Source organism: Carettochelys insculpta, chromosome 1 (assembly GCF_033958435.1).
Source record: "Carettochelys insculpta isolate YL-2023 chromosome 1, ASM3395843v1, whole genome shotgun sequence".
NCBI lineage: Eukaryota > Metazoa > Chordata > Testudines > Carettochelyidae > Carettochelys > Carettochelys insculpta.
In genome coordinates, this window is record NC_134137.1 from 234185551 (window position 1) to 234209792 (window position 24242).

The window sequence follows — 24242 nt, forward strand, 5'->3', positions numbered from 1 at the left end:
TCCTGGTGCATGTACTAGAGCAGCCAGCTAGGGGTCACATTTTCTCCTAACCTGCTGCTTGCAAACAGAGTAAGCAGAAGTAGAGTCATAGAATCATAGAACAATAGAGCTGGAAAAGACCTAAAAAAGCCATCGAGTACAGGCCCCTGCTCTAAGCAGGACCAAATCCATCAGATCAGCCCCGCCTTGGCTTTGTCGAGGCGAGACTTAAACACTTCCACGGATGGAAACTCCACTACTTACCTGGGCAGACCATTCCAATGTAGGTGAAAACTTGGGCAGCATTGACCCCAAGATGGTTGAGTTTAGGATCTTGACAAAAGGTTGAAAGGAGAGCAGCAGAATGTTCCATGGACTTCAGAAAAGCAGACTTTGAGTCCTTCTTGGAAGTGGTGGGCAGGATCCCATGGGAGACTACTATGAGGAGGAATGGAGTCCAGCAGAGCTGGTTGCATTTTAAAGAAGCCTTATTGAGAGTGCAGGAACAAACTAATCCAAGGTGCAGGAAGAAGAGCAAATATGGTAGGTGACCAGCCTGGCTTAACAGAGAAGTCTTTGGTGACCTTAAACACAAAAAGGAAGCTTACAAGAAGTGGAAACTTGGACAGATGACTATACAGTAGTATAAAAGCATCACTCAAGCATACATGGGTGTAATCAGCTGGCAAGGGATGTGAAGGCTAACAAGACATGCTCCTACAGGTATGTCAGCAACAAGAAGAAGGATAGGTTAAATGTGGATGCTTACTGAATCAGAAAGGCAACCAAGTGACAGATGATGTGGAAAAAGCTGAAATTCTCAATGCTTTTTTGCCTTGGTCTTCACAAAGTCAGCCCCCAGACTGCTGCACTGGGCAGCCAAGTATTGAGAGGAGGTGAGCAGCCTCAGTAGTGAATGAACAGATTAAGTACTATTTAGAAAAGCTGGACATGAACAAGTCCATGGGGCCAGGTCTAATATATCCAAAGTTCCTGAGAGAGTTAGGGTTGGCTAGTTTGATTATAACCCCCCTGTCCATTGCCATTAAAAACTCTTGTAAACAGGGAAAGGTTCCGGACAACTGCAAAAAGACAAATGCAGTGCCCATCTTCAAAAAGGAGAAGATGGAGGATCCAGGGACCTGTCATCCTCATCTCAGTTCCCGAAAAAATCATGGAGAAGGTCCTCAGGCAATTGATTTTGAAGCACTTGTAAGAAGGGAAGATGTTCGGGAACAATCCCGATGGATTCACCAAAAGCAAGTGACCATTCTGATTACCTTTTGTGAGGAGATGACTTTCTCTGTGGATATGAAGAATGCAGTGGATATGATATACCTTAATTTTAGCAAAGCGTTTGATATGTTCTCCCACAATATTTTTGCCAGCAAGTTAGTGAAGTGTGCTTTGGAAGAACAGACTATAAGGTGGATAGAAAGCTGGTTAGATCATTAGGCTGATGTTTGTGAGACTATTTATTTGCACGATGAAGCTGTTATTCTCAGTTGTGGATACTTGACAACAGACAGTTTCTGGCAAAATGAAATAAACAGATTAGCAGCATCATTTATATTATGAAAGCTTTGTACCAGGTACCATGATATAAATTAAAGTAATGGGGCTTCCTTGTGTGTTTCTTGTCTGTGTGTTTCTATTTGAAAGCTCAGGACCTAAAGAAGTAGAGAAAACACTGGAGAATGACCCCAGAAATGACTCCAGGATTTTGGTGGTTTTTCACTTTTACAGATTTATAGAGTCTGCAAATGTGCACAAGCGCACACGGAGAAAGTTTGAAAAGATAAAGTAATCTGCGGGAAATTGATTCTTGTTGGCTGAATTGTCTTTAACACCAACAGTTTCCGTGCTCTGAGTTCTCCGGTCAGGGGTACGGCTTCTAACAACCATTGTGAGCACTGGTGCTTCCTGTGTGGTTTAAGCCAGTGCTTTCAGTAGACAGTCATATTTCCTCTGCTCACTGCTACAGACCCTTTCATATGAGTATCACCAGAGAGACTCATGTAACAAGAAAGGGGAGCCACATGTAACCAAACTGTTTGCAGCCTCAGCTGGAGCAAGCATTTGCTGCTGTGATATCTTTCCCTGTTTCATCTTCTCACCCACTGGGAGACCATGGTCTTCACCTTTTGAACAGTGCTGCTGTTTAGTGGGGTAAATAGCTGTAGTTGAATCTAACACTGCAGAGCCCTAGAAGACTCCAGAGCAGTGTTTATGGAGAAGATCTGTTTCCCATCCGTATAGTGACAGCCAATTAGGTGATCCTAATTCTAATACTGAAATAAATCCTTCACTAAGCATGTGGAGCTTCATCCAGTTTTAAACAACTTTCACCTGTTCTCTGAGCATCCTGCTTCACTACCTGTGTCAGGTTCCCAGGGTGCAATCTGGGCTGTGGGACCACTGAATCTTTCAAATGCACTGGTCTAAGCTGACTCTTATTCTGGGATGCTGGTGTCAAACTACAAACCTGTGATAGCCACTACACCATAGAAGATGGAATGAAGGAGGGGGTTGTTTACCCACCCTGTCCAGCTGGAAGTGTTTTCCATCATACACAGTGTTTATACTTTGGGTCACTGGCTTCCAGCGTCAATAAAATACAGTCCCTAGGTTTCAGAAGAGCAGACTTTGACTCCCTCAGAGAACTGAGGGGCAGGATACCCTGCGAAAATAATATGAAAGGGAAAGGAGTTCAGGAGAGATGCCAGTATTTTAAAGAAGCCTTATCAAAGGCATAGGAACAAACCATCCTGATACATAGTAAAATAAGCAAATATGGGTGGCAACCAGCTTGTCTTACCAGGGAAGTCCATGGTGAGCTTAAATGCAAAAAAGATGCATATAAGAAGTGGAAACTTGGACAGATGACTGAGGAGGAGTATAAATATATTGCTGGAGAATGTAGGTGAGTAATCAGGAAAGCAAAAGCACAATTGGAACTGCAGCTAGCAAAGAATGTGAAGGGTAACAAGAAGGGTTTCTACAGCCATGTTAAGAATAACAGGGTGATCAGGGAGGGTGTGAGGCTTTTTTTGACTCTGTCTTCATCAACAAGGTGAGCTCACAGACAACGCACTAGGCACTGCAGTATGGGAAGGAGGTTGGCAGCCCTCAGTGAGGAAAGAACAGATGAGGGGATATTTAGAAAAGCTAGACATACACAAGTCCATGGGTTCAGATTTAATGCATCCAAGGGTACTGAGGGAATTGGCTAATGTCATTGCAGAGCCTTTGGACATTATCTTTGAAAACTTGTGGAGATTGGTAGAGGTCCCAGATGATTGGAAAAAGGCAAATATAGTGCCCATCTTAAAATAAAGGAAAGAAAGATAATCCAGGGAACTACAGACCAGTCAGCCTTACCTCAGTCTGCAGAAAAATCATGGAGGGGGATCCTCAAGGAATCCATTTTGAGGCACTTGAAAGAGGGGAAAGTGGTCAAGAGTAGTCAACATGGATTCACCAAGGGCAAGTCATTCCTGACCAATATGATTAGCTTCTATGATGAGGTAACTGGCTCTGTGGACATGGGGAAGTCAATGGATGTGACATACCTTGACTTTAGCAAAGCTTTTGATATAGTCTCCCACAATATTCTTGCCCATATGTTAAGGAAGTATGGATTGGATACATGGATTGTAAAGTGAATAGAAAGCTGTCTAGACAGTCAGACCCATAGGGTAGTGATCAATGGCTCAATGTCTGGTTAGTGGTCAGTTTCAAGTGGAGTGCCCCAAGGATCAGTTCTAGGGCCAATATTGTTCAACATCTTTATTAATGACCTGGAGGAGGGGTTGCACTGAACCCTCAGGAAATTTGTGGATGAGACTACGCTAGGGGGAGAAGTAGATACATTGGAGGGTAGGGATAGAGTCTGGAGTGACCTAAATAAATGGGAGGATTGGGCCAAAAGTAATCTGAGAACCTTCAATAAGGAGAAATGCAGAGTCCCACACTTGGGATGGAAGAATCCCAAGCATTGTTACAAGCTGGGGACTGAATGGCTAGGTAGCAGTACAGCAGAAAAGGACCTAGGGATTACAGGGGATAAGATGCTCTATATGAGCTAACAGTGTGCCCTTGTAGCCAAGAAAGCTAATGGCATATTGGAGTGCATTTAGCCAGAGCAGATCTAGAGAAGTTATTATTCCCCTCTCTTTGGCACTGGTCAGGCCACATCTGAAGTATTGCATCCAGTTTTGGGCCCCCCAATACAGAAGGGACGTGGATACATTAAAGTGAGTCCAGTGGAGGGCAAGGCAAATGATTAGGGGACTGGACGACATGACCTATGAGGAGAGACTTAGGGATTTGGGCTTATTTTGTTTGCAGAAGAGTGAAGAGCAATTTGATAGCAGCCTTCAGCTTCCTGAAGCAGGGCTCTAAATAGGCTGGAGAGCATCTGTTCTCAGTAATGACTGATGGTAGAAAAAGGAGCAATGGTTTAAAGTTACAGACGGGGAGGTGTAGGTTGGATATTAGGGAAAACTACTTCACCGGGAGGGTGATGAAGCACTGGAATGCGTTACCTAGAGAGGTGGTGGAATCTCCATCCCTAGAGGTGTTTAACTCCCAGCTTGACAAAGTCCTGGATGGGATGATTCAGTTAGAGTTGATCCTGCTTTAGGCAGGGAGCTGGAGTCAATGACCTCCTGAGGTCCCTTCCAGTCATACGATTCTAAGATTCTGCGATCCCCACTATATTCCCACCATACAGATTCTTCCGGCATCCTTTCCACTGCACCCAGCTCCAGCCCTACATCTCAGGATCATACCATCTTACATTGCTCAAAGCTCCCTTTGGCAGTACAAGTGCATGAAGTAGTTTGCTACTCCTTCCCTCAGTATAGAACGGACACACACAGCTTTGTGAATGGAACAGAGATTTCCCATGCACTTCAGCCAAGAGATGCTATTTTAGCTAAAAGATAAAGCAAGTTTATTAACTACAGAAAAAGCTTTTCAGTTATTATAATTTCTAGGACTAAAGCTTAGAGATAGTTATGATAAGAGGATTAAAAGCAAACACATTCTAAATCTTTATTTTAAGCAAGAATTTAATCAAACAACATTTCACCCTGATGGATAACACAAGCAGATTCCAGTTCTTCAATATACATTTAACCTCTCTGCCAGGGAGAATTGGAAGCAGCAAGGGGTGGACTCAGTATCACAGAGTTCCTTTTCAACAGCACAACAAAAAATCATTTTGAGCCCCACCCAATGATCTGGCACAATTATATTCCATCCTGGTAGTGCCTCTGACAGGCAGTATTCCCCCTCACAAGCACAGAGTCAGTGGATAGCAAAGAAACTATTAATAAATGGAGATAAAGTAATCCAGCATTAATTTGGGAAAACACTGCTTCCTAAATGTAAAGCATGAGCAAAAGACGCACATCTCTCTCCCCAGGTAAGTTGGACACTGTCCTTTTCCCTCCGGTTCTTAAGTCCAGAAATCAAAATTCTCTTTAACATACTCATCCCTTCTCTGCAGCCCATTCACAATCGTTGTCTGGGGTCAGTGCAGGCCCAGAGTGCACCTGCAGAGTTAAACTCCCACCCTGCATGGAAGGGGAGGCAGATCCGTTGATGGGGTGAGGATGTAAAGGGGGCACTTTCACAGGGGTCTGGTGTTTCAAAGGATCCCGGAGCTCTGGCCACCTCTACTTCGGCAGTGATGGCAGCCTCAGCTCTGGGCCCATTTGAACTGCTTCAGTAGAACTGCTCCATGTGGCTGGTGGGATGGGGGGTGCGGGGGCAGCAGCACAGCCACCCGTTCTGTGCCAATGGCTGACTGTCCTCGGCCCTGCCCTTTCTGCCATTGGCTCCGCCCTTTTAGGGGTGCAGAGCCGAGCCTGCCTCCCACCTTTTCCTGGGGCTTGCAGCGGCTATCAGCCCCACATCCTTGGCGGTGTGGGGAGGAGACTAAGATGGCACCTTGCTCACGTGGCTACCTGAACATTTACTTGTCCTTCCTCTCCACCTGCCACTCGCAGCTCCTCTTCAGTGGCTGCCCTGCTCACCCGTCTGCCAGGATGTCCTCATGTCGCACCACCTAACACAGCTCTGAGTGGCTTCAGCTGTTAGTGGGAGAGTCTCACTGCTGGTGCAAACTGGCCAGTCCCTTTTATAATCCTTGTCAAAGCCTGTTTACTTGATAAGATCACATCTGGTGAGAACTTGGATGGAAGCTGTCCCAGAATTGGCTGTCTGCCTCCTCCGAGTGCTGGAGAATCCAGAGGCCATGGTGCAGACATTATGTCTGGCTCACTGAGGAGTATACATGACCTATGGCCTTTATTATAAAATGATCTGAAATCCTTTGGGGATGAAAGAAGCTAACTGTAAAATATTATCAGTGCTGTGGACTGTAAAGTAATTGCTCGTGACTTGCGTAGCATCTTCACAGGATGTCTACTGCTGGCTGCGTTAAGCTTGTTATTTCTGATTCTGGTGACTACAGAGTCACAGCTCGACTAGAGCCTGTTAATTTATTTTTCCCCTACCCCTACCCCTGTGGGATTACTCACTGCACTACATTTGCTAGTGTGCTCCCAATCTGGTTTTAAAATGTCCAAAGCCCTTTCTGCTGGGCAATAATTTTGCCACACGCTGCATCTTTGGGTATGTCTATGCAGGAAAGAAAAATCTGCGGCTTGCCAGTGCCAGCTGACATGGGTTTGCATGGCTCAGGCCGTGGAATTGTGTCCTTACTGGATAGTTTTCCAGGCTGAGACTGGAGGTCAGGCTCTGGGGCCCTTCCTAGGCCTCAGGCTGCAGCCCAAGCCTAGGAATGGATATGGCAATGGGACAGCCCTGCAAGCCGAGCACTACCAGCCTGAGTCAGTGGGCACAGACCAGCCACAGGTGTCTAGCTACTGTGCAGACGTAGCCTTTGCAGTCAAGAGATTTTACCTGAGTTTGGAATAGGTCCTCTGGTCTAGCTGAGCTGCACTACGCATGAAAAAGGAAGTGGGGGTGGGTTGGAAAACAATAAGGTTTTAGGACACCATTTATCCCCTGGATGTGATAAACCCTAAATGGGCTCAGAGCCCTTGTGCAAGTAGTCCTTTAGAGCCTGCTTGTTAGCATTCAGGACAAGATGCATGATAGCCTCTTACTTCTTGATGGATGTGGGATGAAAAGAACCGGCATGCCACTGGCTGGAGGGTCTTTTCCCTGCCTAAGTGTCCCACCCACAGTGTTTCATTCACTAAATGTAGTAGGCTTCAGCGCAGTCTCTGGGGAACCAGAAGCTGGTCAATGTCCTCTCATGTCTGGGAGTCCGCTACTACCTAATATAGATGACGCTTTAGCCCCTGCATGTGTCTCAACTTCCCCACTTGTTTAGAGTCAGGTGTCCTGGCCTGCTCCCAGACCCTACTCAGGGTTTTGTTTTCCCTTTGCTCCAGCAGGAAATCTATGTCCCTCTGCAACTCCACTTGGCTATCTTCCCCTCACAGGTTTATGGCCAGGCTAGATTGTACAGCAGATCCCAGATAGCCCTTCTTCTGGAGCCATTTCAACAGGTAGTCTCAGCAGCCTATTTTGTGGAGCCTTCACAGTCCCTTATGACCTCTTTAAACATGGGACAACCTGTGTTTGAGCCCCAGCTGGGTACCCTTCTTTGCATAGCCTTTGATTATATATCTCGGGGCTAATACCTGTGGTGTCTGATATGGCCACCTTCTCTTGTCTGTTATCCACGGCATCCAGGTGGTGATAGGCTATCTGCACCTGATTTATTCAATAGGGGGCCAATAAAGTGGCTGAGTGTTCCTCGGGCCAGCAGGCTGCTGTAGAAACCCATTCAAAGGTTACTAAAAATGCCTCCAGGTCATCCTTTGGTTCCCCTCTTAGCTGAATTGGCAGTCCCCTGCAGGTGTCTTCTGCCACTGATCCCGTGGTGGAGGTGTTGGGGGTCCACTTGGTGGCTGTCGTGTGGCTGCCCACTGGACCAAGCCCTCTGGTTGGTCCTGCTGCTGGGTGATTAACTCACAGAGCAGCTGCTGTTGTTGTTGCTCCTGATATTGCATCAACTGCAGCTGGTGCAGCTGGTGCTGTTGTGCTAACTGCTGTGCCAGCTGAGTCTGTTGTTGTCATTGTTGGGTCGCCTGCTGCTGTTGCTTCTCTAAATTCTCCAGGTCCAGCTTCTCACTAGATTACAGGGACTGGCGGTGTATGTGTGTGTTTCCCCTGACCCATTTGATCCACCTGGATCTCTTACAGAAGGTCACAGTCACCGCCCGCATTCTCCACCATGTGTTGTGGTGTATACACATCCTGCACCATGAGGGCCAGGGCACAGGGGTGTGTGTCAATGCCACTTGCACTGCTGTCATTCCACAGGCGTCTTGAATCAGTCTGTAACTCTGCGACAGTGTGGTTTAATGGTAGTAGTGTAGCCCTAAGGTTCAGGGCATCACTTCCTAATGGCCGGAATTCAAGGAGTTGGGCACAGCAACTCCAGTAGGGGGCCAGGCCTGCCCTACTTCATCAAGCCTTGACCCAGGGTCCTGGCAGTGGCAAAAATGATCCAGCAGTTGCACAGTGGGAATGCTACTGCAATATCCGAGCTCACTCTGGTCAGAGATGCCACTCATGCACCCTGCCTGGGTCACATCCTACCAGTCGTAGAGCTGTGGTGGATCACATAGTTTCAGGGTCCTCAGGCTCTGCCACTCCACTTTCCCCCTGTGATTCCATTGGCTCTGGAGGTGTGATGCAGTCACCATGGTCTCTGGCTTCCACTTTCTGGATCGCAGGCTGGGTTACCTCTGGGCTCCTGCAGCAGGTCCTTACTCTCCAGCATCCAGCCCAGACTGAGCTGAGCTGCTCCCTTATATACACCCCAGCACTTGGAGCATTCCCAGTCTGGCTGGAGGGCAGGCCTTCCTCTACACACAGGGTTTTAACCCTTTCCCTCCCAGTGCAGGGTATGCACACCCCACCACAGCCATTTACAATTACCTTATGTATTATTAATAGTAGTAGGCACAGTGCTTTGCAATAGGCAATATTATAGTGCCCTTCCCCCATGTAGTATATGATAAGTAAAACAGAAATTTGGAGTAGTGTCATTACAAATGAGGCCTTTACATATAAACATCTAGTTAAATTTTATTTCTTCAAATGGTACTGGAATCAGTTGATATACTAATATAGCCACATCCAGGGAAATAACTGTATATAACTCACATTTCAGGCTAAAATGTTTTAGCAGTCTCTCCATTTTTTAAGTCTCCAATCTGTGTACTTTCCCTTATAATATTTTTAAAAAGAGAAATCTCAGGAAAGATCTGTTAAAGTTTCAAATAGTGAATGACAAGGGAGAGGTTATTCAGGAGACCCTATTTACCCTTACTTTCACAACAAAAACATATAGTGGTTCAGAGTGAAGTTAAAAATGCAGTACATTACAAATGGCTAGAATGAAATATTCCATTGATATGACATAAACTAACCCATGGAACTCCAAACTCCATGAGTTCGTGCTGGAAAGTAACCACACAAGTTCATTGAGATAAAAAGAATTAGACCTAAATCTTCTAATTTACACTGATTTCTATGGCATTACACCTGATTTACCCCAGAGAAAGGAAAGAAGCAAGTACATCCAACAATGAACCATCTTCAGTGAGCACTTTGCATTGAAGGAGGTTTTTTTCATATTAACAGCCAATGACCTTCCTGTGAGGTTTCAGCCGGGACATCATAAAGTAAATAAACCATTCGCTTTCGGCTTAAATAGTTTATCTTCTGTCAGGAGCAGCCGAACATTTTCTACCCTGATGATTCATATATATGGGACCAGAAAAGACAGAGCACAAATAGATCTACCGTAACTCTCTGGCCTCTTCATAAATACCTACAGGTACAGACAAAGGTGTCATGATCAAATACATCTAAAGCTTTATTATTGGAGTAGAATATTATTGTTGGTGAAGTTTACTTGTGTATTCTAATTCAAGATATGAGTGAAAATATTTCTGTGAAAGATATTATATAGACATGAAACTCTGATTTTATTTTTTCCCATTTACAAATCTGTAGAGATTATAAATGTATAGATTTATAGTTAGGGGAATTTATGTGACATTTAGTTCTCTGTTTATAGTTCGTGATCTCCTCCTTCCTGGGATATTATTTGTTAGATACAGAGAGGAGTATGCTCCAAATTTCTGCATCTTAAATATTATGAAATTTCATGAAATCACCCAATCCCATCTTTAAATATTTTGTGTTAAAGGCAAAACCTAGAAGTTCAGCATCTGAAGACTGTAAAAGGAACATCTAGGAATAGCAGGACAATGTGATATAGACTCGCAAGAAGATATGCTTGAAAAAACAGTTAAAATTGGTGTACAAATCAAGTAATTTAATCTGAAACCTGTTGAAAGTTGTAAGCAAAGGCAAAATGAAAATGATAACATGATTGTGCAAAGGAGTACAAGGTAGGATTGTGCTGCGCTGTGTTTACTTAACATATTTGTGTATAAACTGAAAAAGTAAGTTAATACAATAATAAAGTGAGAAACTGAGAAAGTGCTGTGTACATCATTAAGGACAGTGAAATAATATAAGCACCTGTCAGAAGTGAGAAGTATTGACCATTAATAAAACAAGAATCAAGCTGGACAAAGTGCCGGATACTACATTTTGGGTAAAATAATCTGTTAAACTGTTTAACAGTTGCTAAGGGAAGAATGCTCAAAAGGAGTCAGGCACATAAGACCCTATTTTAGGTGTTTGAATTTTAGTTTTAGCTCCACTGTAGCGTACTGAACCCCATGACAAATCCTACAGGACACTGAGTGGCTTTAGGTGCTATGTTTTTGCAATAAAATTTCCCTACGTGCCTGAATTTCTGCCTTTGGGTATGCACATGGTCAAAATGGGGTAAAGAAGGGGTGGGTGAGGAATGTTGTCAATATAAAATCTATAGCCAATATTTAGAGTAAAGAATGTGACTGATTTCTGAATCATGGGGTGGAATGGGGGAGGCTTTGGACATCAGAGCTACGTCTACACGTGCACCCAACATTGAAACAGCTTATTTAGATGTTGCGACATCGAAATAGGCTATTTCGATGAATAACGTCTACACGTCCTCCAGGGCCGGCAACGTCGATGTTCAACTTCGATGTTGCTGAGCCCGACATCGAAATAGGCGCAGCGAGGGAACGTCTACACGTCAAAGTAGCACACATCGAAATAGGGATGCCAGGCACAGCTGCACACAGGGTCAACGGGCGGGCTAGCGCTTCCGGGGCAACAGCTAGCCGCTCCCTTAAAGGGCCCCTCCCACATACACTCAGCCTGCACAGCACGCGGTCTGAGGAGCCATATAGGCACACAGACCCCGAGCGCCGCAGTCATGGACCCCCAGCAGCAGCAGCAGCAGCTAGAGGTCCACCCAGCCCTCCCGGCAGGAGCAGGGCTTGCCCTGGCTCATGTCATGTTGGGGGCAGCTGAGCACCTTCTTGCCCCAGGGGAGGAGATGCCCCCAGGGCAGCAGGGCTCAGCCCCTACCACTGCAGCACCCCGCCCCACCCCCCGCCTCACACGCCGGCAGCTGTGGAGCTACCCCACCAGCACCGACTGGTGGGAGCGGCTGGTGCTTGGGGAGTGGGATGACGACCACTGGCTCCGGAACTTCAGGATGACCCGACAGACATTCCTGGAGCTGTGCCAGTGGCTGACCCCCGCACTCAGGCACCAGGACACCGCCATGCGGCGTGCCCTCCCTGTGGAGAAACAGGTCGGCATCGCTGTCTGGAAGCTGGCCACTCCGGACAGCTACCGATCCGTGGGGCAGCAGTTTGGTGTCAGAAAGGCCACCGTCGGGGCTGTCTTCATGGAGGTAAGAGAACCCACAGGGGGAGGCCAGGGCAGGGCAGGGGGGCCAGGGCAGGGCAGGGCAGGGCAGGGCCATGCACACCCTGCTCTCCCCTCATTGGGGCTGTCCCATGTGCTTTCTCTGCAGGTCGTGCGTGCCATCAACTCCATGCTCCTGCACAGGCTCGTGAGGCTGGGGGACCCACGTGCCACTGTCGCCGCCTTTGCCACCCTGGGCTTCCCCAACTGCTTCGGGGCTCTGGATGGGACTCACATCCCCATCCGCGCCCCGGACCACAGTGGAGCCCGATACGTCAATCGGAAGGGCTACCATTCAGTCGTCCTGCAGGCCTTGGTGGACAGCCGGGGACGGTTCCAGGACATTTACGTGGGCTGGCCTGGCAGCACCCACGACGCCCGGGTTTTCCGGAACTCGGGCCTGTGCCGCCGGCTGGAGGCAGGGACCTACATCCCCCAGCGGGAGATCCCTCTAGGGGACACCACCATGCCCTTCTGCATCATCGCGGATGCGGCCTACCCCCTCCGGCCGTGGCTCATGCGCCCCTACACGGGCCACCACTCCGCCAGCCAGGAGCACTTCAACGAGCGCCTGAACCGTGCGCGCCAGGTGGTGGAGCGCTCATTTGGCCGCCTCAAGGGACGCTGGAGATGTCTCCTCACCCGCCTGGATGCCAGCCCCAACAACATCCCCCAGATTGTGGGTGCCTGCTGCGCCCTGCACAACCTCGTGGAGAGCAAGGGGGAGAGCTTTCTGCAGGGCTGGGCCGCCGAGGCCGGCAGGGCCCACGTGCAGCCACCTGCTGCCCCCAGTCGGCAGGTGGACCCAGAGGGGACCCGGGTCCGGGAGGCCCTGCAGGCCCACTTCAAGCAACAGGCCGCAGGGTGAACTCTGCCCGGGCCACCTACTGCCCGCCCCTTCCTCCCCCACACTCCTGCCCCAATGCCCACACCACCATGGAGCACCCCACCGCCCCCCACCACTTGTCCAGGAGAAATGACAGCACGAACTTGTGGGTGAACGTTAATGTTTTTTTTGTCTCAACGAATTTTTTTTTTTTTTAAATAAAAAAATATATATATGTGAAACAGAAACCAAAAAGGAGGGAAAAACATTCAACAAAACCAAGATGGGCACAAATAAAACTATGTACAACAATAAAAATGAAAGCACTGTGCGCCATCAAAAGAAAAACAAAAAGCAGGGAGGAGAATGGGGAGAACTTTTTACAGGGGGGGACGGGGCAAACAGGGGCAACACCCACACCCCCCACCCAGTCCCCAAAGTCTGTCCAACAAGGGGGGGGGCCACGTCCCGGGCCCCTCGCCCCTACAGCCCTGCAGTGGGCGTGCCTGGCCGGGAGCTCCGGCGGGCCTGCAGTCTGGTGCGCGGCTGGGTGGGAGCGGGCTCCACCGGAAGGTAGCGGCGCCGGCGAGTCTCGGGTGGCTCCAGGGGTCCCTCGGCGCGGTGGCCCTCGTGGGGAGGTGGTGGGGCGACAGCGGACGGCCCGGCGACGGCTGGAGCAGCTGGTGGTGGGGCTGCAGGAGCGGGCATGGCGGGCGGTGGCGCGGCCGGCGCGGCATGGGGGGCCAGGTAATCAAGCAGCCGGTTGATGGTGTCCAAATAGGCCCCCCATGCCTCTCTGCGCCAGGCCAGTGCCTGCTCCTGCAGCCGGAGGTGCTGCTCCGACACCTCCAGCTGCCGGCGGAGGATGGCCAGCAGCTGGGGGTCTGTGGCCGCCGCCGGTAGCAGGCGCGGGGTCCGCCGTCTGGCCCTCCGCGTGGCCAGTGGTTCCTCAGCCGAGGGGCTGCCCTGGAGCGAGGGTCCCGGAGGGCTCTCCGGGACAACCGATGCCTCGCCGGCGCTCTCTTCCGGTCCTTCGGATGGTGCAGGTGCAGGTGCAGGACACAGGAGAGGAGGGGGGAAAGAAGAATGGAGACAGGCGTTAGTGTGGGCCCCGAGCCGTGGCCTTTGTCCCCCCCGCCCTGTGCTGCAGGTTCCCCATCCCCGTCCCCAGGAGATGCTGCTGTGATGGATGGGGTTCAGGGGTCCCCCTGCCCTGCAGCCCGTCCCCTGGTGGGAGCGACTCTCACTTCACCCCGCAGGGTCTGACAGCAGGAGAGGTTTCTTAGGCCACAGATGGCCAGTTTCTGGCAGGAGTGACAGCACCAGCTGTCGGAAGAGACAGTCCTTCCAACCCGTCGTGGGGAGAAGACCCCAAGGGGGGCCCCTCTGGGATGCAGCTTTCCCTCTCCTCTGGCTGGCTGCCTACCAGCTCTCCCTTCCCCTAGCCTCTACCTGTGGCCCCCGCCCTCGCCCCCCAATTCCAAGCCAGCTCGGCTCCTCCCTCCTGTTTGTTCAGGGCAGAGGTGTCACCTGCCAGCTGTAGCGCCAGGATCCTCCTTTGGCCCTGGGAGCTCCTCGGCTCGGGTGGCTCATATGTAGGCTGAGTCTCCCTTTGGCACTCCCCCCACTCCATCGCATGCTGCTGCTGCGGGGTGTCCTACCCCCTCCGCCCGGGGGCCCCTCGAGGTTCCGCTCCCCCCTGGCCCGGGGATGGGGCATGGCACTTTCATGCAGGGTGGCGGGGGGGCAGGGGCTGATGGCTGCAGTGCTGTGAGGGCCATGACCCTGGTGTCCTTGGGGCCATGGCCATGTGAGCGTGTGGGGGGCCCTGGACACATCTCTGTTCCCCCCGCCCCTCAAGCCCTGGGGTGTCCACCAGAGAGGGGTACCTACCTGTGGGTCCGCTCCCACGGTCCGGAGATCCCCGGGGGTCGGAGGCCCTGCTGCTGCTCCGGGATGGCAGGAGGAGGATCTGCAGGCTGGAATCGGTGGAGGAGGAGCCCCTCTCCTCCTCCTCCTCCTCCTCCTGCCGCGATGTCCCGGGGATGGCCTCCGGGGGGGGCCCCCGGGGTGCGGGGCTTACCTCCGGGGCGGAGTCCATCTGCAGGGCCTGCTCGGGCTCGTCAGCCGAGGTGTCAAGGGTGGCCGGAGGGGAGGAGGTGTGCCGGGAGCCCAGGATGTCCCTGAGCTCCCTGTAAAAGGGGCAAGTGACGGGGGCGGCCCCAGATCGGCTGGCCGCATCCCGGGCCCGGGCGTAACCCTGCCGCAGCTCCTTGACCTTACTCCTAACGTGGTCAGGAGTGCGGGCAGGGTGACCCCGGGCAGCCAGGCCGTCGGCCAGCCGAGCGAATGCATCCGCGTTCCGCCTCTTGCTCCCCATTACCTGGAGCACCTCCTCCTCGCTCCAGAGCCCCAGCAGGTCCCGCAGCTCGGCCTCCGTCCAAGAGGGGCCCCGCTGCCGCTTCCCAGACTGCGTGGCCCTCTGGCTGGGCTGGCTGCCCTGGCTGCCCTTGGTGGGGGTCCCCTGGGGGTGCTGGGGGGGCTGCTGGGCAGCCATGGCTGCTGTCAGCGGCTGAGGGCTGTGCAGGCTCGCCGCTGCGTGTGCAGGCAGGAGCCTGCACGTTGCCTCAGCCTCCTGCAGTCAGGGCGGGGGAGAGGACCTTTAAGGGGCCGCTCCACGCGGCCACCAGTGAGCTGAGGGGCTGGAGAGAGCGTCTCTCAACCCCCCAGCTGATGGCCGCCATGGAGGACCCGTCTATTTCGACGTTGCGGGACGCGGATCGTCTACACTGTCCCTACTTCGACGTTGAACGTCGAAGTAGGGCGCTATTCCTATCTCCTCATGAGGTTAGCGACTTCGACGTCTCGCCGCCTAACGTCGAAGTTGGTGCCGCTACTTCGAAGTAGCGTGCACGTGTAGACGCAGCTCAGGTAAGGTATGTGATTAACAAATCCTGATAAACCATACCCCCATGAAAGATCAAAGTTGTCATGAGCTGCTATTGTTCTTGCGTTGAATTGTATAAACCCATGAAAAGATCTATGGCCCCTGCATGTGGGGAGACAGCATCTCGCTCTACACACCGAAGAGTCTGTGCTTGATAAGTTTAGGGAAGGGATGGTAGGATGGTATTACAATGCCATGCAGCCCCACAGTGACTGCCAGTAGCAAAAGTCCCCAATGTCTGGGGAATAGGATACTAGGTGGGGACGGTTCTGAGTTACTCTAGAGAATTCTTTTCCAGGTGTCTTTGTGGTCGGCATTCCCCACATGATCTGAACCTAACTCAGTGGTGGGCAACCTGCAGCCCAACAGGGTCATTTAATGTCAGGTCATAAGACGTTTTGCTGATATTGACTGTTTGCAGGCACCATCCCCTGGAGGTCCCAGTGACTGGATTCTTTCTTCCTGGAGAATGGGAGCTGTAAGAAGTATTGCGTGCAGGCACAGGAGCCACAGAGTCGTGCTGCCCACTGCTTCCTGCATCACCCATTGGTCAAGTATAGCAAACAGCAGTCTCTGGGACCCATGGAGGGTAGTACCTGTGGATGGTAAACAGCAAAATATTCTGTGGCCCTCAGATTACCATGATGTGTGGCCTGTAAGCAGCAGGTTGCTCACTACTGGTACAATTACTCACCATTACTGGGGTCAAGAAGGAACCCTCTACCAGGTCATATTGGCAGAGACACTGAGGTGTTTTGCCTTCCTGTGCAGCATGGTGCATGTTTTAACCTGCAGGTTTAAGTTAATGTAAATGGTGAATTCTTGGTCATCTGAAGTCTTTAAATCACGATGTGAGGACTTCAGTAACTCAGCCAGAGATTATGGGTCTATTATAGGACCAGGAGGGTGAGGTTCTTGGGCCTGCAACATGCAGGAGAGCAGACTAGATGATCACAATGGTCCTGTCTAACCTTAAAGTCTCTGGGTACATCTATGCCAGAAAGTTTTGTTGAGAAAACTGGAGTTTTGTCGACAAAATGCACAGAATGTCTACACACAAAATGCTTTTTGTCAACAGTCTGTTGACAAAACTTGGCATGTCCACTGACAACGTTCTGCCCCTCTGCTGACAAAAAAATCTTGTAGATGCTCGAGGGATCCCTCTCTCCACAGACGGGACTTCTGGTTCACTGAGCAGCTCTGTTTTTTGAGCTTTCAGTTGCCCACTCTGTCGAGATAATGGCTGGGCAGTCTGGCAGCTGTCTATCCACACAGCAGTTTGCTCTTTCGATCAAGTTTTGTGTGTGGAGATGATCTGTCAACAGAAGTTTTTTCAGAAGATCTTTTCTGACAGTAACTTCTGTCGACAGATAGCTGAAATGTAGACGTAGCCCATGAGTCTAAAAGTTCCTGGCACATCTAGGAACTTTGATGGAGTGTCTGGTTTTGAAGCTAAGGGACATTCGAAGATACGGAGATCAAAAATATGAGTCAGAGTCTAGTATGATCCAAATGATCCCTCCTCTTCAGTCAGCACCCAGGGTCAGTGAAGACTTTAAAATAATCTTTACTACATAGACAGTAGTCTACTGATTTCCCTTGACTTCATTCTTTATTCCTTTGAGATATTTATTTGCATCTCCAAAATGTGTTGTCTTATTACTAAAATGAATTGGCATTGCTACATACCACACCTCTTAGAGTCCAGTGCAATAAAGCACTTTCAGGGAAACTAAGATAGGGATGTTGATATAAGTACTACGTTCAGGAAGGGAAAATGAAAGGAGGCATAACTAGGCAGATGGTAATACTACAGAAAAGGATTTAGAAGTTACAGTGGATCACAGACAATATGAATCAACAGTGTCACACTGTGGTGAAAAAGCAGATGTCAGTCAGGGATGTATTAACAAGAGAGAGTGTCATCTGAGAAGCAGTCCTGTAACACCATAAAGACTAGCAAATTTGTTAGGCAATGAGCTTTCGTGAGTAAGACCCACTTCTTCAATAAAGACAGGAGATAATTTTTCCACTATACTCAGTGCTGGCGAGGCCTTAGAAGAAAGATATGGACAAATGAGGGAGTCCAGAGGAGAGGGGGGAAAAAAGATAAAATGTAAATGTCTAGAAAACTTGACCATGAGAAAAAAGTAAAAAAGTGAGCCTGTTTCATATAGGAAAAAGAAGATTGAAGGGAACCTGATAAGTTTTCAAATATGTTAAGGATTGTGATAAACAAGCTGGGACTCAGTTGTTTTCCCTGTCCACCAAAGTTAGGACAAGTAGTAACAGGCTTGATCTGAAGCAAGAGATATTTAGGGTTAGATGTTAGAAAAAAATTCTAATATCCCAGAATAATATCATCCTTCTTTTGCAACTTCATCATATTTTTGACTCATGTACACTTCGATTCAGCATAACTTCCAATATCCTTTTCTGAAATATTTCTGCCTAACTAGTTATTCCACAGTTCGTATTTGTGAATTTGACCTTCCCTTCCTAAGAGTATAACTTTGCTCTTGCTTATACTTCATCTTCTTGATTTCAGACCAGTTTTCAGAGTTGTTTAGATCATTTTGAATACTAACCCTTTCCTCCTGAGCACTTGCAGTCCCTTCCATCTTAGAGTGAATGGCACATTTCTCTACCTCTATCACTGATGGCAATCACTTGCTGCCAAGTATAATCATCTTTCATGGGAGCTGTGGAGCCCCAGGTGGCTAAGGCTGATAAGGCCTATCCTTGAACCACAAATTTTGTTACAGTGAGGACAGATATTTCCAGGTACGGCAGGAGGCTGTTGACCATGATGGAAAGCCTTCTTCCTGTGCCTCTTGTCCTCCTTAGCTTGTCAGCAGGCAAATTCAAAATTCAGGGGACCATTGTATAGGACTTGGAGTGACTCTGGGTGAGCGTTTCCCAAATGTCAATGACAATATTGTGATTCTTTAAATTATCCTTCAGCAAGTCCTTATAATGCTTCTGTTGTCCTCCTACATTACAGTACCATTCTTTCAGCTGAGAGAATATGGCCTGTTCTGGGAGACAATCGTCTGACATCTAGATAATATGACCAGTCCAGTGAAGTTGCTGAAGGATGATCAATGCCTCCATACTGGTGGTCTGTGCCTCCTCCAGAACACTGATGTTGGCGTGTCTGTCTTACCATTTGATCTTCAGGATCGAGCAAAGCAAGCAGTGGTGATGCCTCTCAAGGACTTTCAAATGATGCCTGTAGGTTGTCCAAGCTTCAGACCCACACAATGTTGGGAAAATAGTGGTTTGGTAAACAAGAAGATTGTGGTTTAAGTATTGTGATCTCCGAATACCTTGTGCCGTAAATGAGCAAAGGCTGCACTGGCACAGCTCAGATGCTGTTGGATTTCTGCACTAATATTTATCTTAGATGAGTGATGACTTCAAAGGTAGGGGAAATGTTTGACATTCTCTAGTAGTTCTACACTTATTTTAATAGATGGAGCCTGTGACAGCTCACTCTGAGAGGGATGATGGAGCACTTTGGTCTTCTTCATGTTGAGCATGAGACTAAGACACGTAGAAGCATTGGAAAACATATGCAGGATAGTTGGAAGAGCTTTCTAACAGCGGGCAAAAAATGCATTGTCATCAGCATACTGAGGTTCCACGAAAGATATGGTGCAGTCTTACTGACCAGACTGAAAACTAAGCCTGAAAGGTTTAGCTTTCCATACATTCTATAAGTAATTTCATTGCCAGCTCGGAATTTCCCAGCAAATAGGTAAAGAATGATGACAATAAAAACTGCGAACATGGTTGGGGTGATGATGCAGCCCTGTGTGACTCCTGTTTGTACTTTGGAAGACTTATTCTGGAACCAGTACAACTCAGGACATTCACTTTCATGTTGTTGTGAAGCAAAATTAGAACATTGATATTTATCAGGACATCTAATCTTTGAAAGTACAATCCGGCAGGCATGGGGATTCACTGACTCAAAGGCATTAGATCAATGAAATATATATATATATATATAATAGTCAGTTTTGCTCTGAACACTTTCCTTGCAGCTGCCTTGTTGTGAAGGTCATATCCTTAGTTCCACAGCATGGTAGTAAACCTTTCTGCTACTATGCAAAATTTCTCTTGACAAGGGCAGAAAGCAAGTTGTAAGGATCCATGTCACAACTTTGCCTGCAGTGGCAAGGAGAGAGCTACCATGATAGTTTCCACTATCTGAAGAGGGTGACAATCAGTCTTGCCTTATTTCACTGGGTACCTCCTTTGTCCAGATTAAAGGACAAGCAGGTAAAGCTGCTGCATTAGTTCTGGTCCACCATCTTTAAAGATTTCATCAAAGATCACATCTGGACCTGCTGCCTTGTTGTTCTTCATCTAACATGAGGGGAAGAGGAGTCCAGAAGAGCTGGCTGGTTTTTTTCAAGAAGCCCTACAGAAGATGCAGGAACATATTATCTCAATGTGCCGTAAGAAAAGGAAAAATGGTACGCAAACAGCTTGGCGTAATAGTGATATCTCTGGTGAGCTCAAACACAGAAAAAAAAAACAGCTTACAGGAAGTGGAAACTTGGACAGATGACTACAGAATAGTTTAAATATATTGCTTGAACATACAGGGGTGCAATCAGGAAGGTCAAAACACAATTGGAGTTGCGCTGGAAGGGAACAAGAAAGGTTTCTACAGGTATTTAGCAATAATGTGGTGGTCAGGGAAGGAGTGGGGCTGTTACTGACTGGGGATGATAACATAGTGACAGATGATGTGGAAAAAGCTGTAATACTCAATGCTTTTTTTGTCTGTCTTCGCAGACAAGGTCAGCTCCCTGACTGCGGCATCTGGCAGCACAGTGTGTGGAGGAAGTGGGCAGCCTTCAGTGAGAAGAGAATAGCTTCAGACCTAGTAAGAAAGCTGGATATACACAAATTCCTGGGGCCGGATCAAAGGCGCATGAGGGTACTGAGGGAGCTGGCTGATGGGATTGCAGAGCCATAGGCCATTATCTTTGAAAATTTTTGGCAACTTGGGGGAGGTCCCAGATGATTGGAAGAAGGCAGAGAATCTTGAGAATGACAGGCCAGTCAGCCTCTCCTCATTCCCTGGAAGAATCATGAAGGGGATCCTCAAGGAATCTATGCTGAAGCATTTGGAAGAGAGGTAAGTGATTGGGAATAGTCAAAATGGATTCACGAAAGGTAAATCATTCCTGGACAACCTGATTGCCTTCTTTGATGAAGTAACTGGCTTTGTGAATATGGGGAAGGCAGTGGATGTGATAAATCCAGACTTTAGCAAAACTTTTGATATCTTCTCCCACAGTGTTCTTACCAGTAAGTTAAAGTAGTATTATAAGGATAAATGGACTATAAGGTGGACATAAAGCTGGTTAGATAGCTGGGCTCATCACATAGTGATCAACAGCTCTATGTCTCGTTGGCAATGAATCTCAAGTGGAGTTCCCCCAGGCATTGGTTCTAGGGCCGGTTTTGTTCAGCATCTTCATTAATCACTTGGATGAGCAGGTGGATTGCGCCCTCATCATGTTTGCAGATGACACTAAACTAGGGGGAGAGGTATATATGCTGGAGGGTAGGGAAAAGGTCCAGAGTGACCAATACAAATTGGAAGATGAAACCAAGAGAAACCTGATGAGGGTTAACAAGGACAAGTGCAGAATCCCACACTTAGGACACAAGAATCCAAAACACTGCTATGGGTTGGGGATCAACTGGCTAAGCATCGGTTCTGCAGAAAAGAACCTGGGAATTACATTGGGAATTACATGAGAAGCTGGACTTGAGTCAACAATGTGCCCTTGTGGCCAAAAAGGCTAAGGGCATATTGGGCTGCATTAATAAGAGCACTGCAAGCAAATCTAGGGAAGTGATTATTCTCCTTTATTCAACACTGAGGAGGCCACATCTAGAATGTTGTCTCCAATTCTGGGCTTCCCACTAAAAAAAGGATGAGGATGCAATGGAGAGAGTCCAGTGGAGGGTAACAAAATGATTAAGGGGCAGGAGCACTTGACTTATGAGGAGAGGCTGAGGGATTTAGGCTTATTTAATCTACAGGGAAAAAAAAAAGGAGTGATGGGGATTTCGTAGCAGCTTTCAACTACCTGAAGGGGGATTACAAAGAGAATGGAGAGAGTCTGTTTTCTACTTTACCAACAGTAGGGAGCACCACTCCTTCCCAGATCTTCAATTCTTGTTGGAATTTCCCACACGTACTATGACTCAAGCGAGTATTAAAAAGACTGAAATTATTCAGCTTACATAGCAGGTCCTAGTCAGTTGAGACAGTGAAACTAGAATATTTTACTCCTTTATATTATGTTGCTGTTTTTGTCCTGGGTGATTCTGTTCAGATCCTTTCTTTCTTTCCCTTATAGGAACTGTTCCAGATGATCCATACAGATGGTCACAGGAGTGGATTGATAAATGACACTAGTTCTGTCTGGCCCTGGGAAGATGGTTCAAAATTCAATTATAGAAAGTTGGTTTGGCTCAATTTTTACTTTTGGGGTTTTCAATTATTTTTAGGTCCATAAGACAGATCCTGAACACCTTAGTATTGTGTGCGCTTTGGAGTTTGGCCTGATGGTTCATTCTCAGTATAGCCGGTCCAGCAACCACAATCACAATATATTAATGTCAGTTTATGGCACTGTAAAAAGTTGTCATCCTTCTGACATCTGGCCCCATGAGTACACAGTCTAAAATTGGCAGCCCACAATACACCAGAAATGAGTGAGCAGGCTGTATGACTCTGAAATGCCACACTGAGAGGATAAGAAAGATGTAGAAACACAAGGAACACAGGTAGCTTACTGGGTATCTTAATAGTAGGTACAAAGCAAAGAATGTATGGCACATTGTTTATAATCTGGGACCTGCCTGATCTATATCACACACTTCTTGAGATTATAGATCATAAATTTAGAATTTGTGCAAAACATTCAAAAGTCAGTGGAATATGGGCTCCCAAGCCGCTCAGGGTATGTCTAGGCACCACACAAGAGCAACCTACAGAGCCTAGATCAACATGCTTGGGCTCACAGGCTCATGCTAGGGTGCTAAGAATAACTGCATATATACTGTGCCTCAAACTGGAGCTCGGGTTCTGAAGGCTAGGGATTGGGGTGAACTCCCACTAGCCCCAGCAACACATTTAACTCTATTCCTTATCTAGTCACATGATACTAAAAATCTCATCTAGCGTAGCCCTCCGCATCTGCCTGTTTGACTTTTGATGCTCTTAGATCTTTACTAATATGTGAGAACAGAGAATGCAAACAAGACCCAAAATTCTCTCAGGTGAGTCTAGAGGCCCGAGTCCTACGTTAGCATCACTAGCACTGCTAACAATAGTAATAATTAGAACAAACTGAATAATTTAAACAACTCACCATGATTCACACAATTTTTTGTGACAAGCCAGGCACTAGAAGGCTGCAGGCATAGGAATGTCAACCAAGAGTGTGATGAGGAGTGATTTGCAACCAACATAGCCGAGGTGGCCAAATCCACTACCATTCACGATGCAGTTACACAGCAAAATTGTAGTTTATCCATTATCTTTCTTTCCTGCCCCACTAAGGAAGTGGTGCTGGAGTAACCTGCCCATAGGACCCTCAATTTTACAAACACCCACCTTCTGAACAAACAAACTGTTTTTCCTGATGGATGATAAAATTACTGAAGAAAAGTGATGCTGATGAAGAACAAGCTGCTATCTCTTCAAATTATGATGCCTTCGGCGCACTGGAAATCTCTTTGCCATGGTATGAAGGACAAAAAGAAAGTGATGCACTGCTCTATGCTGCAAACTCTGGACCACACTTCTTGTAACTGAGATCTTCAATTTTATGAACTTTTGGGCATTAGCAACTCTTAAGTCCCTACTGAGTGCATAATGTAGGGGTCCTACTGTCCTGGTAAAAGAGCAGCTTTGAGGCTATAGCTGCCTCCACTGGAGGAATGCTTTGCTGGTATAGAGAGGTGAAAGGCACTTCTAGTGTGGAAATGGCTTATTATTATTCCTGGGGTAATATTTTATTTGTAAGCGTGAGGACAACTGCTAGATAATTGTGAAAGTGCTGATGACTCCCAAAATTTTATTAAATGGTGAATAAACAAACAGTCTTCCCATCGACAATTCTCTATTATTCATAATGCAGTTTAAAATATTTCTGTTTACCGGGATAACAGAAATGCCATGTGTCTTAGCCACACAACGTGAACAATAAACAGTATAGGTCTTGTCTATACTGTTCTCTCCATATAACTAAAACTAATATAAAAGTTCTCTCCATATAACTAAAACTAAAAGTTCTCTCCATATAACTACACTAATATAATGCACCCCTTTGATGTAGGTGAATCTATTCCAGTATAGAGATCATTATTATCAGTACAGATGTTCTTGTTGATCTGAAGAAGTGGGTCTGTCCCACGAAAGCTCATCACCTAATAAATTATTTTGTTAATCTTTAAAGTGCTACTGGACTGCTTTTTTGTTTTGATAGTATATAGACTAGCACGGCTGTCTCCCTGTTACTGTTCTTGTAGTGGAAGTGGAACAATCTATAC

At 47.7% G+C, this 24242-nt stretch overlaps 1 pseudogene; it reads left to right on the top strand.

Moving 5' to 3' along the window:
• Window positions 1-930: 930 nt before the first annotated feature.
• LOC142013472 (uncharacterized) lies at window positions 931-23501 on the top strand (annotated as a pseudogene).
• Window positions 23502-24242: the final 741 nt, after the last annotated feature.